This window comes from Arachis duranensis, chromosome 4, assembly GCF_000817695.3.
Source record: "Arachis duranensis cultivar V14167 chromosome 4, aradu.V14167.gnm2.J7QH, whole genome shotgun sequence".
Lineage (NCBI taxonomy): Eukaryota > Viridiplantae > Streptophyta > Magnoliopsida > Fabales > Fabaceae > Arachis > Arachis duranensis.
In genome coordinates this window covers 48,830,463-48,848,857 of record NC_029775.3, presented here as the reverse complement: position 1 = coordinate 48,848,857, position 18,395 = coordinate 48,830,463, and positions in this window count along the sequence as shown.

The following is an 18,395-nucleotide window of genomic DNA, read 5'->3' as shown; positions in this document are numbered from 1 at the left end:
TGCCTCCACGATTTTGTTGCAACTGCATTCGCGTTGAGGTGATTATGATGGTTATCTCTTCATCAACGTGTGGTAAAATTCCACCACCTCTAGCACCCTGTCAACAAGAACAACAACGCAGAGGATCAATCAAAGTAAAAATACACAATAAGAAAAAAGAACAAGCATTCTTTGTTTCTTCCTACTAGAGCATGAACTAGATCTAAAAGTATGAAGAGCAAAGAAAAATCAAAAGAAGATGAAGGCGAAACCAAATCACAGAGGCCCGCTAAAGGCAGCAACAACAGCATTGCTTGCGGCTGCGAGGTGATAAATAAAGGCGGTAAGGAAATGAGCGGCGGTGACTAACGTTCAGATCGAAGCCAGAACCTCATTGAAGGTAGCGACATGATGTTGCTTGATATGGCGATGGAATGACTGACAACGAGAAGATGAACAATGGCGGTGAAATAAGCGGCAGCGACAAACCTTTAGATCGTGAACCAGATCGAAAACTCGCTGAAGGCAACAACGTTTCTTGCAACGGCAAGGATATGAGTTGCGATGATGGGATAAGCGGCAGCAAGAAGATGAATGACAGTGGCAAGGGATTAGGGTTCATCATTCGCTTTTCTATTGAGAAATCACACTAAGTTAAAACACATCTAAGTTAACGAAAGAAAAATCACAAATATTCTGGCACCAACAAAAACCGCCGAAATTAGCAGAAAAAATGGCGTTTTTATGAAACCGCCAGAAAATTAATGCCATTTTAATTTTATTTTTTTGTAGTGTGTGTAAAGGCAATGGAGGATGAGCTTCATGAGTTTGAGAAGAACCAAGTTTGGACATTGGTTCTAAGGCCGAATGGAAAGAAAGTGACCGGTATCAAGTGAATATTTCGGAACAAGATAGGAAAGGATGGTAGCATTGCAAGAAACAAAGCAAGGCTAGTGGCAAAAGCATATGACCAAGAAAAAGGAATAGACTTTGATGAATCCTTTTTCCCTATTACCCGAATGAAAGCCATAAGACTTCTCTTAGCTTATGCTGTTTTTGTGGTTTTAAATTATATCAAATGGATATGAAATGTGCATTCTTAAATGGTGTGATAGATAGAGAAGTGTATGTGGAGGAGCCACCAGGTTTTGAAAATAAAGAATTTTCCAACCATGTTTTCAAATTATCAAAATCTCTCTATGGTTTGAGACAAGCTCCTAGAGCTTGGTATGAGAGACTTAGCTCTTTTCTTTTGAAAAATAGTTTCAAAGAGGCACCATAAACACAATTCTATTTATCAAGAACTCTAATGATTCTTTTATTCTAGTCCAAATTTATGTTGATGACATTATTTATAGATCAGCCAATAAATCCCTTTGTACTGAATTTGGAAAACTCATGGCAAGTGAATTTGACATGAGTATGATGGGTGAACTTAATTTTTTCCATGGGCTACAAATTAAACAAACTGAAAATGGTATTTTCATTCATCAAGAGAAGTATGCCAAGGAACTAGTTAAGAAACTTGGTATGAAAAATGCCAAACCCATGGGAACTCCCATGCACCCCAATTCAAAATTAGACAAGGGAGAAATTGAGAAAGATGTAGATGAGACTAGGTATAGAGGAATGATTGGCTCTTTTATGTACTTAACTTCCTCTAGACTTGATATTGTGCAAAGTGTTGGAATGTGTTCAAGATTCTAACTAAACCAAAAGTCTCATCTTTCTGCAGTTAAGAAGATCATTAGATATGTTCATGGCACATCCAATTTTGGTCTTTGATTTTTTAAGATTGATGATTTTTCTGCAGTGGCTTATTGTGATGCAAATTTTGCCGGTGATAGAGTTAATAGAAGAAGCATATCAGGCTTATGTTGCTTCCTTGGAAAGTCTTTGAATGTTTGGTCAAGTAAGAAGCAGTCAACAGTGGCTTTCTCCACTACAGAGGTGGAGTATATAGCTGCTTCTTCTTATTGTTCTCAACTTATGTGGTTAAAAACACAGCTTGCTGATTACGAATTAAATGCTAAAAATATTCCCTTGTTGTGTGATAATATGAGTGCCATTGATATTTCTAAAAATCCAGTTTTGCACACTAGGACTAAACATATTGAAGTGAGATTTCACTCAATAAGAGAACATGTTTAAAAGGGGACATTAGCATTCAATTTGTTAAATCATGGGAGCAATTAGCTGATATTTTCATTAAACCACTAGCTGAGGACAGATTTTGCATGCTTAGGACTAGTCTAGTGATTTTAAGCAATGATTTATTGTTTGAAAGTTGCTGATATGTTTGTTGGAGTTTTTGTCTCATAAACAGGTATGAGACAATTCTGGGCAAATGAAGAACCTTCTTTCTAAACAGCGTTCTCTGGCCTTGTTGCACGTGCAGAATCATCTGGGCCAACCAAAAAAATCAGAACATGGGTGGTCTAATATATTGCCTTAAACCAAACCACCTCTGGACCCAATATGAATGTTACATGATCCATTTGTTTGTTTTATCTTAGTTTTTTTTTAAGTTTTATTAAATTTCTTTTTTGTCCTTCAGTTAAAAGGTTTCAAATTTAAAATTACTTTCCATTTTATTTTTTAATAAAATCAAATCTTTTTTTTGTGATGTCAAGTCCTTTCAAGTCAAATCAGAGGTGATGCAGTTACACGTTTTAAGAAAAAAAATTTTGGGTACGGTTACCAACACTTCTTTTTCTCCCTCTATAACTCTTCGTCAAACTCTTCGGTTTCTCCCACTACCTTTATTGCTTCTCTTTGTTCAAAACCATAAACCAACCAAATGAGGAAGAAAACTGTTTCAAAAAATCCCCCTCGTGAAAAGATCTTCAAGCTTCCTGCAAAATAAAAACCTTCTACTCGCTTTCAAGACTGAAGCTTTACTCCTTCTCCTTCTCCTCCTACCTCACCTCCTCACTCAAATCCCATGACTCGCATTAAGAACCCCTTAAGGTTTCCACCCTCAGCCAAGCAGACACTACCACCTAAGGAACCTCCTTCTAAACCTGGTTCGTCGAAGCCAAGCTCTTCGAAAGGTAAACGCCCAGCTGCTACCGAACCTACCTTGAAGCCCACTCAACCTAAGATAAGGTCTGTTCTCTTGCGCTCTCAGAGAGGTAAACCTCAACTCCCTCTTAAATCTGTTAGAGAACCCGACATTGATCCCTTTGCACACAAATCCCACTTCATGACATCTCACTCCAACTATAACCCTTACAGATTTAAGTCTGCCATGAATAATGATTTTTATGAAGGAGTTATTAAGTACCGTACCCTGTGTCCCTCTTTTCTTGCTGATTTACCAAATCTAAAAAAGAAAGGTTTTTCTTTTGTTGAAAATTTAGAATTTCTATACTGGAATCACCTTTTTAACATCAAAAAACCAATGTACCCTCTTTTGGACAAAGAGTTTTATGCTAACATGACATATTATGAGGGTAATGTTCATTCTTATATCAAGGGCCGAGACATTATATTAAATGATGAAATAATCAGTGATTCACTGATGTTGGGGCTTATGTATATACCTCTGTTAAATAGGATGAAGGAATTGGTATCTCTTTCAATGATGCTTTAGCTCATATTTGTGAATATGTTTCTCTGATTGATGACATCACCCCTACTCATAAAGCCCTGGGTAATGAACGTGCACAGTTGCATCGTATTGTAAATCACAACATACTTCCTCAGAGTGATTCATATCAAAGGGTATCTTATACTGACTCTCTTATTTTGTATGTCCTTCTCACTAAAACAGAAATTTCTTTTGCTTATTTGATGGTAAGATACATGTTTGACTCTGTTAGAAGTGAGAAAGACAAAGCCCTTCCTTATGGCATGTTTCTAACTTGTATTTTTGAGTATTTTGGTGTTGATTTATCCAATGAGGATTATGAAAATAGACATTCATATCTAAAGGGAGGTGGTTCAGTGAAACAACATAAAGGACCTATTCGCTCTAAGAGGGTGGTCCTAGATGATGAAGATGATGAATTCATTCCTGAGGATTCTCCTCCTCCTTCCACTGAGGGTACTTTCATCTCTCTGGATAAAAATCTGCTCTGTTTAATATTGTTAGAGATGTGGTCCAAGAATTTGTCTCCCAATCCAGTCATATGATTGCCATGAGTAAGAAACAAAGGAAGCTAGCAAGCAAGCATGAGAATTTCCTCCGTAAATCAAGAGATCGAGTGGCTGTCTTCATGAAATTCATTGACAATCTCCAACAAGATGAGGATGCTGCCACTGATGCTGAAGAGGAAGTTGATTCAGAGGAAAATGGTTCAGAAGCCTAGATTCGTTCATAAAGTTGTTACTGTCTGCTCACTTTTGTCTCATGAAAACTATTTCTCTTGTTACTTTTGAATGTTTTCTGTTATTTCGGATGACTATAATACTTTAACTACTACTGCACTTACTTTCAATTAATTTGGTGTTTAGACTGTGCATTAACACTTTCTTGCAGGTTTTAAGGTGCAATTTTTACTTGATCTTGCTTATTTTCCACCCTTGATGACAAAAGGGGGAGTAATAGCATGAGTAGCATGAACATGTAAATTTTTTTGGTGAATTTGATGACTGCTACTAAATTTTACTGTGCATTTTGATTGCTGCTGCTGTGGTCATTTTCTGAAAATTATTTCTGACATTTGCTACTTTGAAAGCTTGATAATGCTGTAATAAAGCTAAATTGACTTTACCTTACAAGTTTTGTTGTTTTGTTTTACCCTTATTAGTCTTAATGCTCTGTTTTTGGTTAAAGCATGATCAATTTCTAAAAAGGATTTTTGTCAAAAGTGCTTACATGATATGTTTAGTATTAGGCAGGATTTGTGTTGCTGGTTGTATAAACTCCCTTAGTCAAGTTGAATTGTGTGTAGCTCTTTATTGTGCTCTTTATAAGAATAATGTAAACAGGAACGAAAAGAATAGCATAAAAAAAGGGGGAGCAACCCTTGAAAAAGAAAGGGGGAGCAACACTAAAGCAAGTAACATAAATCAAAGGGAAGTTTCTTAACTCTATTCAAATTCAAATTCCTTTTGGTTAATGTTTTAACTCTATTTTATTGGGAAAATTAACCAATTAATGTTGATTATTTCTAATTAAATATTGCAGGCCAAAATTCCTTGTTGCAGCAACCCAGTAAGATAGATAGGAAAACCAAAGCTAGTGGGCTACAAAACAATAACAGCCTAAAAGAATCAAAGCAATGAAATCATATGGGCCAAAGAAATCAAACTGGCTAAAAGAATCATAACCAGCCCAAGCCCGAATTCATCTCTCAAGCCAATCCCTCCAATTTGCTCTAGTAAAGCAACGTTCACTTTTTCTTCTTCGGTCAGAGTTTAGAGAAGTGAGAGAAAGCTTAGTTTCTAAGTCTTCTCATCAAAGAAGAAAAGAAAGAGAAAAGTTAAGCAAAAGGTTGAGGTCTAATCACCAAAATCAATCCATCTTAGGATAAGGCAGAGGTTAAAAGTAACCTATTTCCTCTTGCATGCATATTGCGTTCATCTCCTCTACCCCAACTCTCTGCCACTCCAAATTGGGATAAATGAAGAAAGCAATCTCTGTTAAGCCCTGCTATAAATCTATGGTCAAATTTGTGTCTTGGAGACCAAGTAGTATTTCAATGGTTCAGATATGGGTTTACCATTGAAAATATTTTGTTCCTTGCTGTCATGAGGCTTTCGGTCAAGAAAGAAGGTCAGAGCCAAAGTTTCTAATTTGAGGATAAATGGAAGAAAGTGAAAAAGTGAGTTGGTGAAGCACACAGCTCAAGGGTTTACCAAAGAGAGAGCAACTCAACAACATGTTAAGAGATACAAAAGAAGATTTTTGATCATTCAGAAGTCAAGGAGAGATAACTAGTGTTTTGAGGTTTATGTTCTGAGGAGAGTTCTCTGAAGAAGTTCATCAACTTGGATAGTGCTTCCTAGTCAAAGGAGCATTCCGCCAGAATGAGGAACTAAATCAGAGGCAAGCAAATCTGGTTCATCACATAGCAAAGAGGCTGTTGAAGCATTAATCTCCTTCATGTTTTACAGATTGTAATTTTCTTTTTAATGTTTATCTTTCTGTAATTTCTTGAGGTAAAAGGCAAAATGAGAGAGCTCAGGTAAAAGCCTAAGAGTGAAAGAGGCAGAATGATACACTTGAGTGAAAAGCTTAGAGTGATTTCAGATTTCTTTAGGTTGATTATGTGGCTTGTATCTAGTACCAGTGAGGTATCCCTTTCTTAGTTGGATTAGCACTAAGAGTGAAAAGTTAGGTATTAGCATAATCAAGTCAAGTTAGGTTAGAACTTGAGTGTGAAAGGATTGTGTCAATCCTGTGAAATTGGTGTATGTAATACTTTAACTATAGTGGAAATTCCACCACTGTTGTGGTGGAGACTGGATGTAGGTTGCATTGCACATGGTAACCAAACCAGGATAAATGATGGTGTCAGCTTCTATCTTCCCTGCTCTATTCTATTTTTTTATATTCATGAGATAAAATGAAATTGTCTCATAAATTTTTCGCTGCTGAGTTCAAACAGATTCAGATTGAAAGTTTATTTTAAAGGGTAATATAATAAAGTTGGAAGAAGGCCATAGATTCAACCCCCCCTTCTCTAAGCCTTCTATAACCTTCAAGATTTAACCAAAGAAAATATTTTTGAAAAATTTTTAGAAAGAAAGACTCAAAAATTTAGAAAATTACCTGGGACACAAACAAAAAGACTCAAAAGGAATGAAAATTTAACCAAGAACAAGCACACAAGACTCAAACTAAGATAAAAGATTAAACAAAGAAAATAAAAATTTTTTGAAAAGATTTTTTATTTTTTCGAAAAATGAAGAAGAAGAAAATAAAAATAAAAGACTCAACAAAATCAAAATTTCCTGATCTAGGGAGCAAGACAAAATCAAACTCGAACAATCCCCGGCAACAGCGCCAAAAACTTGGTGCACGAATCCCCACACTTTCGTACAGCTATACCAGCAAGTGCACTGGGTCATCCAAGTAATACCTGAGCGAGTCAGGGTCGATCCCAGGAGGATTGTGGTTTGAAGCAAGCTATGGTTATCTTTGATGCGAGAGCATCTTCTCTATCTTTTCCTAGTGAATTTGCATTCAAATTGTTGAGTTTAGTCAAGATTTAATTAACTTTAGCCAATATGAATGCTACTTGGAGTTGTTTGTAATTTCTGTTTATTTTAGGTAGTATTCAGATGGATTTGACAGAGTTTTGTAGCAAAAAAGGAAGAAAGTGAATGATACTGTCAACCCTGACCTCCTTGCACTCAAACAGAAATAACTTGAGCTATAGAAATCCAATTGACATGATTCTAGCAGCATTGAAAAGCTAACTTTCAAAACTTTTCAATGATATATAATAGTATTCCCTTTTCTTCTATTTCGAATGGACCACTTCACGCCAAACTTGAGGAAGCTAAAGTTGGGCGCCAACTCAAAAGCATTCCAAGGGAAGCATTCAGCCATCTCCATGCCGAACTTGAAGTTCTTCAAGTTTGGCGCCAGCATCAAGAGTTCCAAGAAAGCACACGCTGCCATCTCCACGCCGAACTTGAGTTTACTCAAGTTCGGTGCCAACTCAAAGAAGAGCCAATGAAGAAGCCTCTGCCTAGTAGTCCACGCCGAACTTGATTCCCTCCAAGTTCGGCGCCAACCTTTACTACTCAAGTGATCCCCTATTCGTCCAAGGAGCAGCACGAGAAGATTTTATTAAACTTTGATTTAACTTTATTTTATTTTACAAATAGGAAAGATATTATTTAGTTTTAAGAAATATAATTTACATTAATTAGGATTAGATATAAAAGGGAAAAGAATAAGCCCTTCGGGCTCATCTCTCTTCTCTTCTACCTCATTCCGCAATTTACAGTTTTTCAGAATTCTAGTTTTCTCTCTGAACCATGAGCAACTACTGTTACGGTTAGGAGCTCTATCTATTGTATGGATTGATACTATTATTTTTCTATTTTAATTCATGTACTGATTTCTATTTCAAGAATTGTTTTCATTCTTTATCTTATGAATTTGGGTGGAACGAAAGTATGACCCTTGTTCTAATTGAGTTCTTGTATAACATGGAAAAGCTCTTTACTTGAACAACATCTTGAAAACATATTCTCCTAAATCAGTAATTATCTGGACTTAACGGGATACGTGACATATAATCCTCTTATATTTGGGTAATTAGGGTTTCTGTGGCATATAAACTAGAACTGAACTTCACCCTCTAATTGGAATTTAGTAACCAAGGAATTGGCAGTTGATGAATTTTAGAAGAGACTAAAAAGGTCTAAGGAATTAAGGTTAGTCACATATAGTTTGCCATGAATTAAATCTTGCATGATTAAAATAGTTAGTAAGAAAAGTCAATCCGGAAAATAGATATCTCTGAAGCCTTAACTGTTTCTCCATATATATTTCACCTCAAGTTACTGCTTGTTTTTTGATTCTCTAAATTACTATTTAATGCAATTGAACTCTCAACACTCTTTTCTATTTGTCTAACTAACTAAATCACTTAATCATTGTTGCTTAGTCCATCAATCCTCGTGGGATCGACCCTCACTCACCTGAGGTATTACCTGGTACGACCCAGTGCACTTGCCAGTTAGTTTGTGGTTGTAAATTCCGCTCCAATCTTGCAGGTCTTAGTCAAGCGAAATTACAAGGTTGTTGGAAGAGTTGTTAAATTTGCGTTAAAGGAATATTGTGTATGTTAAAATCATCAATGGGAATAGAGTTAAGGATTAGAGTTGCTTTGCCTTTTTGGATTAACTCTGGTATTACTGTCTTCTCTGCTTGTGAGTGATTTCTTCAATGGCAGGTTGTATGTGATCAATGCCATGGGCCGTGGTCATTGATGTCCTCTGCTACAGATTGAACACCATTGGCCGTGGTCATCTAATCTGATGAAGGGTGAAGCTCTAGCAGTTCATTCTCTTGGCGATCATACTCAAAACGCCACAGACATGGTCGAATCTTCCGAATCAGAGAATGTTGCTTCTTTGGATTCTAGCATATTCCACAGAGACCCTAATCTCCCCAAAAATCATCTGAACTGGTGTCTCAAGAAGTCCCCAACAAAGTCATGGATTAGCCATCTGAGAAATGTATAAACATAGTTGTTGGTTCGCACTTTCCAGTCACGTATTCACATGAACCCAAGTAGACGCGGGTGTTTGTCAAGCACGTTCGTCTTAGTATGATGAACAGAGTTGATTGTCACTGATCATCCTATTTACCATGTTAAAATGCAGAGATACATCTTAGAAGTAAATCAAACACAGATCGAAGAAGAAACAATAATACTTTTATTAATTCATAGGACTCAGCAAGGCTCCTCCCCTCAACCTAGGTGGTTTAGAAACTCATACTAAAAGTAAAATACAATGGAAAATGAAAATAGGGCTGAATGATGTGCGTCTTCCCTAAGAAGAATGTAAAATACACTTTAAATACTAAACAGATAACTTGTAAGGGTAAAACAGTCTATTTAGTGCTAAAATCTACTTCTAAGACCCACTTTATGAGTGTTTGGGCTGAGCCTTGATGAGATCCACGTGCTATGAGGCTCCTAGGGTGTGAAATCCTAGCTAGGAGGTCCTCTTTGGGCGTTTGGACGCTGGGCTCTGCTCTTTGGGCACTAGACTCCTAGAAATAGGGCAGGAAGCTGGCGTTAGACGTCAGTTTTGGGCCTTCTAATACAAAGAAAAGTATGGATTATTATACATTGCTGGAAAGCTCTGGAAGTCAAATTTCCATAGCCATCGAGTACGCTCCATTTGGAGTCAGATCCGGACAGCATCTGCAGTGCTTTCTCTGTCTCTGAATCAGACTTTTGCTCCAGCTCCTCAATGTCAGCTAGGAATTACCTGAAATTGTATAAAAACACAAAAACTCATAGTAGAATTCAAAAATGTAAATTTAACACTAAAACCTATAAAAACTTAATAAAAGCTAAACATAACAAACTAAAAACTATATGAAAATGATGTAAAAAACGTATAAAATATCCGCTCATCAGCCGTTTATGTTAAAATCTAGTGCAGAATTTACAACCACAAACTGACCGGCAAGTGCACCAGGTCATACCAAGTAGTACCTCAAGTGAATGAGGGTCGATCCCACGAGGATTGATGGACTAAGCAACAATGGTTGATTAATTTACTTAGTTATACAAGCAAAAAATGGCGTTTTGAGAGTTTAAAAGCATTAACAGTAAATTCAGAATATCAGAAAGCAAGCAGTTATCAAGTTGGGAAAACAATATGGAGAAGGCAGTTAAGGCTTCAGAGTTATCTATTTTTCGGATTGACTTTTCTTGCTAACTATTTTAATCATGCAAGATTTAATTCATGGCAAACTATATGTGACTAGACCCTAATTCCTTAGACCTTTCTAGTCTCCTCTAATTCTCATCAACCGCCAATTCCTTTGTCAATTAATTCCAATTAGAGGGTGAAATTCAATTCTAGTTTATATGCCACAGAAATCCTAATTATCCAAATATAAGAGGATTATATGTCACATATCCCGTTAAATCCAGATAATTAGAATTTAGGAGAAATTGTTTTCAAACTGTTGTTCAAGTAAAGAGCTTTTCCAAGTTATACAAGAACTCAATTAGAAAGATGGTCATACTTCCGTTCCACCCAAATTCATAAGATAAAGAACGAAAACAATTCTTGAATTATAAATCAGTACATGAATTAAAATAAAAAACAATAGAATCAATCCATACAAATAGACAGAGCTCCTAACCTTAACAATGGATGTTTAGTTGCTCATTGTTCAGAGAGGAAAACTAGGATTCAGGTAAACTGTAATTTACATTATGAAAATTGAATGGAATAATAATCTCCCAAAAGAAAAGTTTCTTTTCTCCTTTATATCTTATCCTAATTAATTTAAATTATAATTTTTAAAACTAAATAATATCTTTTCCTATTTTTAAAATAAAAATTAAAGTTTAAATCAGAATTAATTATAGCAATCAGCATGTCTTCAATTGATGGATGGGGACCACTTGCTAAATTGACGAACTGGCGCCTAACTTGGAGTGGAGTACGCCTAACGTGGGCTTGGCAGCATGAATTGGAGTTTAGTTGAGTGATGCTGTGCCTAACGTGGACTTTAGTGCGCCTAACTTGAAGTGGGCAGAACCAATCTTGCCTGTTGTTGTTATGCATTGTGCCTAACTTGGTATTTCTCAAGTTAGGCGCAGCCTTGGCAGAGTTGACGGAAATGAAGTATGAACTATTATATATCATTGGAAAGCTCTGGAAGTTAGCTTTCCAAAGCCACTAAGAGCACGCCAATTGGACATCTGTAACTCAAGTTATTTAGGTTTGAGTGCAGAGAGGTTAGGGTTGACAGCATCATTCGCCTTCTTCTCTTTTTCTGCGGAAACTCCATCAAATCTAGCCAAATGCTACCTAAAATAAACAGAATTGCACATGACTCAAAGTAACATCCATAGTGGCTAAAAGATAATTAATTCTTGATTAAACTCAACAAATTAAATGTAAATTCACTAGAAAAAGATAGGAAAGATGCTCATGCATCAGAACACCAAACTTGAATTGTTGCTTGTCCTCAAGCAACCAAATTAATATAGGCTTAGGATGTGAATTTTCATGAGAATAAGAGTTCGATTAAGCTCATGTCTCTTCTTATAGTGGGGTTTACAACTGCAATCCTGAATAGGTTTGGCATCTCACTATCCTTTGAATCAGAAGAATGTTACTGTCATTCGGAATTAAAATCTGGATAATATTATGAATTCTCTAGTCTTTTATACTTCAGTTTAATCCTTGAACACAAAAAATTCCCTTTTATTCTCTTTTCTTTGGTGCTTTGCACCTTGAGCCTAGCCATGACTTTAAATGCTTTGTCTTAAACTTGACTTGACACAAAAACACCACAAGCACTTAACTGGGAACTCTCTTTAAGTTCTGATTTTCCTTTCAATTACTCCCAGATAGTGGTGCTCAAAGCCTTTGGCATACTTTGTTAAATGCATTTGATTTCGACTCTTAGTGTTCAGTCTCAAGGATTACTTGACACAATCACACCACAAGCATATGACCAGGGAAATAACTCTTTGAGCTTTTAATCATGTCTGACCTCCCTAGTCATTGATGCTCAGAGCCTTAGACCTTGCTTTTATTTTTCTTTTGCTATTTCTTTTGCTTCAAGGATTAAACTTTCACTTATTGCAAATTTAAATATGCAATGTTTATGTCATGCATTCAGAGTCACGGAAAATACCACCACATTGAAGTAAATAATATTACCCTTAAATATAAACTCAATTTCTCATGCAATACATCACTTCTTTTTCTTTTGAATTCAAGCTCAGTGAGCAATACATGAGACAATTTTTTTAAAACTAAAAGCAAATGACAAAATGAAACTAAATCTAAGAACTAAAAGTACTAAAGATCATTGATAAACCCATATTTCATGGTTTATCTTGTGCCCAATTGAGTGGTTTTTATCAACTCTTTACCCACTTATTCATACTATTTGCATGATTTTACATTTGCCTTCCTAATTATGAGCTTTGATTGAAAACATGCTTCTTTGGCCTTAAGTTCCCTATGTTTAATCCTCTCTTATTACCATTAGATGCCTTGATATGTGTGTTAAGTGATTTCAGAGATTACAAGGCAGGAATGACTCAGAGGATGGAAAGGAAGCATGCAAAAGTGGAAAGAATACAAGAAGTTGGAGAAACTGCTAAGTTGTCTAGCCTGACCTCTTCGCACTCAAACAATTATAACTTTAGCTACAGAGGTCCAAATGACGCGTTTCGACTTGCATTGGAAAGCTAACGTCCGGGGCTTCGATTTGATATATAATTTACCATAGTGACCGTACATATAGGCGACACAAACGCATCATCCACGTGGATGCATCGCATCTGCGAAAATCAGCGTGGCAGATTTTGCAAACAGCGAATCCTGGGCTATTTCCGGCCCAGCTTCAAGCCTAGAAAATACAGTTTAAAGGCTGCAAAGTGGAGGAATGAGGAGAGACTTGAGAATGCTCTCATAATTCACTTTTCATATTTTTAGATGTAGTTTTTAGTGAGAGAGGTTCTCTCCCCTCTCTTAGGATTAGGATTTAGGACTTCTCTCAGTTTTAGGAGTGACTCTCAATCCCAGGTTCTTTATTTTTATTTATCTTTCAATGTTCCATGTTTAGATTGATTTTCTTGATTAATGTTATTTGAGATATTTCAGATTGATGACTGTTGTCTTTTATTTATATAAATAATTTGGATTTTCCTGTTGCCCAATTGGCTTATGAATGTCTTCCATGTTAGATTTTACTGCTTTGAATGAATTGAAGATATTCCAGATATTTATGATTTTAATTTAGCTTTTTACATTCTTAGCTGTGGTTGATTAATTGGTGACCCTAAGGTTATCAGCTCCATTGTTGATTGAAAATTGGATTTCTTCATCTCATTAATTCATATTCCAATAACTCTAGCCTTTCCCACGGAAAGACTAGGACTTGAGGATTCGAATTAATTCATCCACTTAACTTACCTTCATAGTTTGAGGTTAACAAAGTGGGAGAAAAATCCAATTCTCATCACAATTGATAAAGATAACTAGGATAGGACTTCCAGTTCTTATACCTTGCCAAGAGATTTTATTAGTATTATTTTATTTTACTTGTCATATAACATATTCCCACCTTACTTCCAAAACCCCAATTTTACCTTTTTCATAGCCAATAATAAGAACATACCTCCATGCAATTCCTTCAGAAGACGACCCGAGGTTTAAATAATCGGTTATCAATTTTAAAGGGGTTTGTTACTTGTGACAACCAAAACGTTTGTACGAAGGGATTTCTGTCAGTTTAGAGACTATATCTACAACGCGACTGTTTTTATGAAATTCTTTACTGGCAAAAATCCCAACGTCAAAATGGCGCCATTGCCGGGGAATTGCAAACGTGTGCCTTATTATTGGTTATTGTAAATATTTTTCAAAAAAAAATCAGATTTTTATTTTAAAATTTTTTTTCTTATCTTATCTTTTTCAAAAATCATATCCTTTTCAAAAATATTTTCCTATCTTTTTCAAAAATTATATCCTTTTCAAAATATTTTCTTTTATTAATTTTTGTTTTTATTTTCTCTTACTACTATGAACTCTCACCCCTTTGGCTATGAGTCTGGTTATAATTATGTTGCAGGAAGAGGAGATTATAATGACAACAGGCATCAAGGTTGGAAGAATCAAAGATGGGAGGAGCCACAAGGATTTGATCAACCCTCTTGGCAACAACCCCCTCCAATGCACTACAACCAACAACCATTCTGTGATGCATACCAAAATGATGACTATGGCGGACCCCCTTGTAGTTACCAACAAGTCCCGCCATATGCTTATGAACCATCTCCTCAACATAACTTTGGACCACCAAACTCACAAGCCCCTTTCCACCATTCACCTCCATACGACCATAACCCTCATCCACCATACCAACCACCTTATGAGCCAAATGAACCATACATAGAACCACCACCTTTCCAACACAACTACTCTCATGAACCACCACCTCGATATTCCCCATCTCCATATAATTATCAAGATGAACCATCTTCCTATTATGAACCCTCTCTCCCAACCAATGAATCCTCATATCCACCCCAACCTCCAATGGATGACAGACTTCGTGTTTTTTTTCAAAGTTCTTTAGAAAGGCAAGAAAGGATGAATACGAGTGTGCTAAATTTCGCGGCCGCCTTAGGCGAGTTTATAAATATAATAGCTTCCCAATATCTGAGCACTCAAAGAACTCCCATGGCTACATATGGAGAATCAAAAGAAGAGCAAAGCATGAAGGAGACACTAGAAACTTCGGTGGACAATGAGGAACATGGCTTTGTATTGGAACAAGTGGAGGAAGCCATAATAGTTGCAGAGGAAGAAATGGTTGAAGACTTAGGAGATGCTGAACCTCCATGGGAAAGTCAAGACATAGAGCCTCCTTCCAAGATGGTTGCAATTGATGTTGAGGAGGGTGTACAACCTCCAAGGCATATCATAGCTAAAGACTTTGAAGAGGTTGATCAAGAGATGGAGATTCATGAAGAAGAAGCACACCCTCCTATGCCCTTGGTAAGCAATGAAGAGGAGATTGAATTGGAAGAAAGCTACCAAGAGGAAGAGGTTGAAATTGAAGAAACATACAAAGAGGTTGTAGTTATCAGAGAAGAGCACAAGGGAGTGGAGCTTGCAATTTCATTAAAAATACCTCCCCCTAAGTTGCCATCATCCTTCACAACATTCAAGTGGGTAAAATTCATATCCCTGAGCTTTCTAATTCCACTTGAATATGGGCTACTGGAGACGAATGGTCAACTTAGAACTCTTTGTGACATTAAGAGTAAGCGGAAGATGGCCAGTGGTAAGAATTATCCTGCAAGGTTCATTATGGTTGGAAGCTCTAAGTTTAAATGCAAAGGTTGGTGTAAAGCTCAACTGAATGGGTCTAGGAAGCTGTTTGGTCGCTGCAGTGAGAATTCAGATCACCTTTCACCCGGTTGGAAAAATGCAGATCGAGACAAAAACAGGTGTAAAAGTAAGGTTTGGGATCCTGGAATCCGTTCTAACATTTGTCACCCCGGGAGCCTAAGAATCTGTTTTGAAGCTTCTTAAGGGCTTTACATACGTAGTTTGGGACCCCGGAGGCTACTGGAAGTACAAACATTGGTGGGGATTCCTGGATCAATACAAGCATAAACCACCATGACAAGGAGCTCACCAAAGGTCCAACTTAAGGACTTTAACTAAAAGTGCTAGGTGGGAGACAACCCACCATGGTATGATCGTTCCTTTTTCATTTTTATTTAGTTTTAATTGTTTTCAAGTTTTATTTTATTTTTCATTGAAACTGGAATTACTCATAACATTCATATCATTTTGCATTCTGCATACTGCATAATCACATATCTGCATAAAAAAAAGCACGCACGCGATGCGACAGCGTCGCTGACGCGTCCGCGTCATTGGTGCATTAAGGAAGAAAATAAATCGAACAGAGAGTCACGTGAGAGCGTGGCTGGAGGCGTGCCTTTGGCACAAATCGCTCCACGCGACCGCGTCGCTCACGCGACCGCGTCATGTGGGAACTTTGGTCTCCCACGCGACCGCATCACCCACGCGACCGCGTGCCTCAAATTCGACGTAAAAATGGTGTATGGCTGAAAGTTGTGCTGGAATTGGGCTGGACACGCGATCGCGTCACCCACGCCACCGCGTCACCCACGCAACCGCGTCACCCTAATTTTGGCAAATTTATCAATTTGAACAGAGAGTTGTGGGGCCGCGAGGCTGTACTCGCGCCTGAAGCACAATATGGGTCACGCGACCGCGTCAATTTACAGTGCAATCACGCGAACGCGTGTTCCATGCGGCCGTGTCGCTTGCGCCGCACAGCTTACATAATTTTGCCAAATATCTTATCTTTTCTTCCCCAATCCTAATTTCTTCTATCTTTTCTTCTTTCTTCTTTCTTTCTTACTTTATTTCTTTCACTTCTCATTCTTTTTCACCTTCATCCTATTTTACTTCATTTATTTGCATATTTCATTCATTGCATTTTAAAATTGTGCATATTTTTATTTCCTTTTCTGAATTTTTATTGGTGTTAAAAAAAATTTTATTCTACTATTGCATCTTTTCTTGAATTTATTTCGGTAACTTGTTTTACACTGTTGGGCAATACTATTTAAATCAATGTTAATCTTTTATGTTATTGTATTAATTTTGCATTGACATGAATTTATATTGTCTTACACTCTCTTCCCCATTGTTGTACATTTTGTACCACTGGCATGCCATGGCTTCTATTATTTTCTCACGTACATGTTGAAGCTTCCATGTAAATGAGACCATTATCATTTGGCATTAACCCACCCATACTTCATTTATTTTCTTATCTTTATTACTGGGTTACTTTTTCTTCCCTTTTTCTTTCAGGATGGCCACCCGAAAGGGAACCGGAAGACGTTTACATGGGGAGACAACAAGTCCATCTGCACAATCCTTGAAGAAAGACATCAGTTGGAACAACCCGTCCACCTGCACATCTCAGCATGCACCGAGGACAGTGCAATCTTTAAGTGTGGGGAGGTCGATACCGATCTCCATGGGTTAGTACTTTCTTGTCTCAACACCAATGTTTAAATTAATTGTTGCATTTGCATATTTGTTTGATTTTGTGCATATTTTACCACTTGGTTGAAGTAATATTTTCTTTTTTAAGAAACTTTTTATAGTATTTCACTAATTTAAATCAAAAACTTTTTGAATAACTTGTATGAAGAAATTTTATTTTGGAACATGGTTTAAAGCTTGAACATACAAAAACCAGTGAGATTTTGAGTCTATTTGATTGGTTGCATTTTATCAACCAACATTTTAATTTTGGTGTGTGTTTTTCTCTCAAAAATTGTGATCTTTGTCTTGCTTGATTCTATATTTCCATTGTTTAATGTATGCATACACTTATATGATTCAGGCCTTGTTTCACTGAGCTTACATACCTATATAGCCTTAACCTTTTCATTATCTATTGCAAACCAATTTTGAGCCTATTTTACCCCTTTGTTCTTTATTTTAGCACATCATTAACTCTAAGCGAAAAACAATAATGTCCTTAATTTGAATCCGTGGTTAGCTTAGACTAGTGAGAATGCTTATGAATTAAGTGTGGGGAAGAGTGGGTTTGAAAACATCTGGTTTGAGAATTGAGTATGTTAGAATTTTCTGAAAATGTGAAAGAAATGTTTAGGACATGTTCATGCATTCAATAAATTAATCATATGCATTGAGAAAAACAAAAGAAAAAAATATATAAAAAAAAAGAGCAAAATAAGTGAAAGGGGACAAAATGCCCCAAAGTAAGTGGTGAAAGCAATGCATATGAGTTGTACTTGAAATTAGAATGCATGAATATGTGGAAAACATAGTTAATGGAAAGTCAAATTTTATATTATGATTACATGGATTGTCCTAAGTTAGGTGGAATAGTTTATGTTAATTAAGGATTCAAATTTTAGTCCACTTGGCCAAATACAATCCTACCTTGACCCTAACCCCATTACAACCCTTAAAAGACCTCTTGATTTGTGTATTGGTGCATTGAATTTTTGTTGATTTTTAGATGAAGAGCAAGCTATAGAAAGCAAGATTAGTAGAGAATTGAGAGAATTGACCCTAGACACTTGAGAGTTAGAATGATATACACTACCAGTAAGGGTTCAGTGCTCAATTCTATGTTCCCTACTTTCATGAGCTATCTTCTTCTTGCAAGTTATTTGTATTGTATTTTGTGATTTGGATTAGTG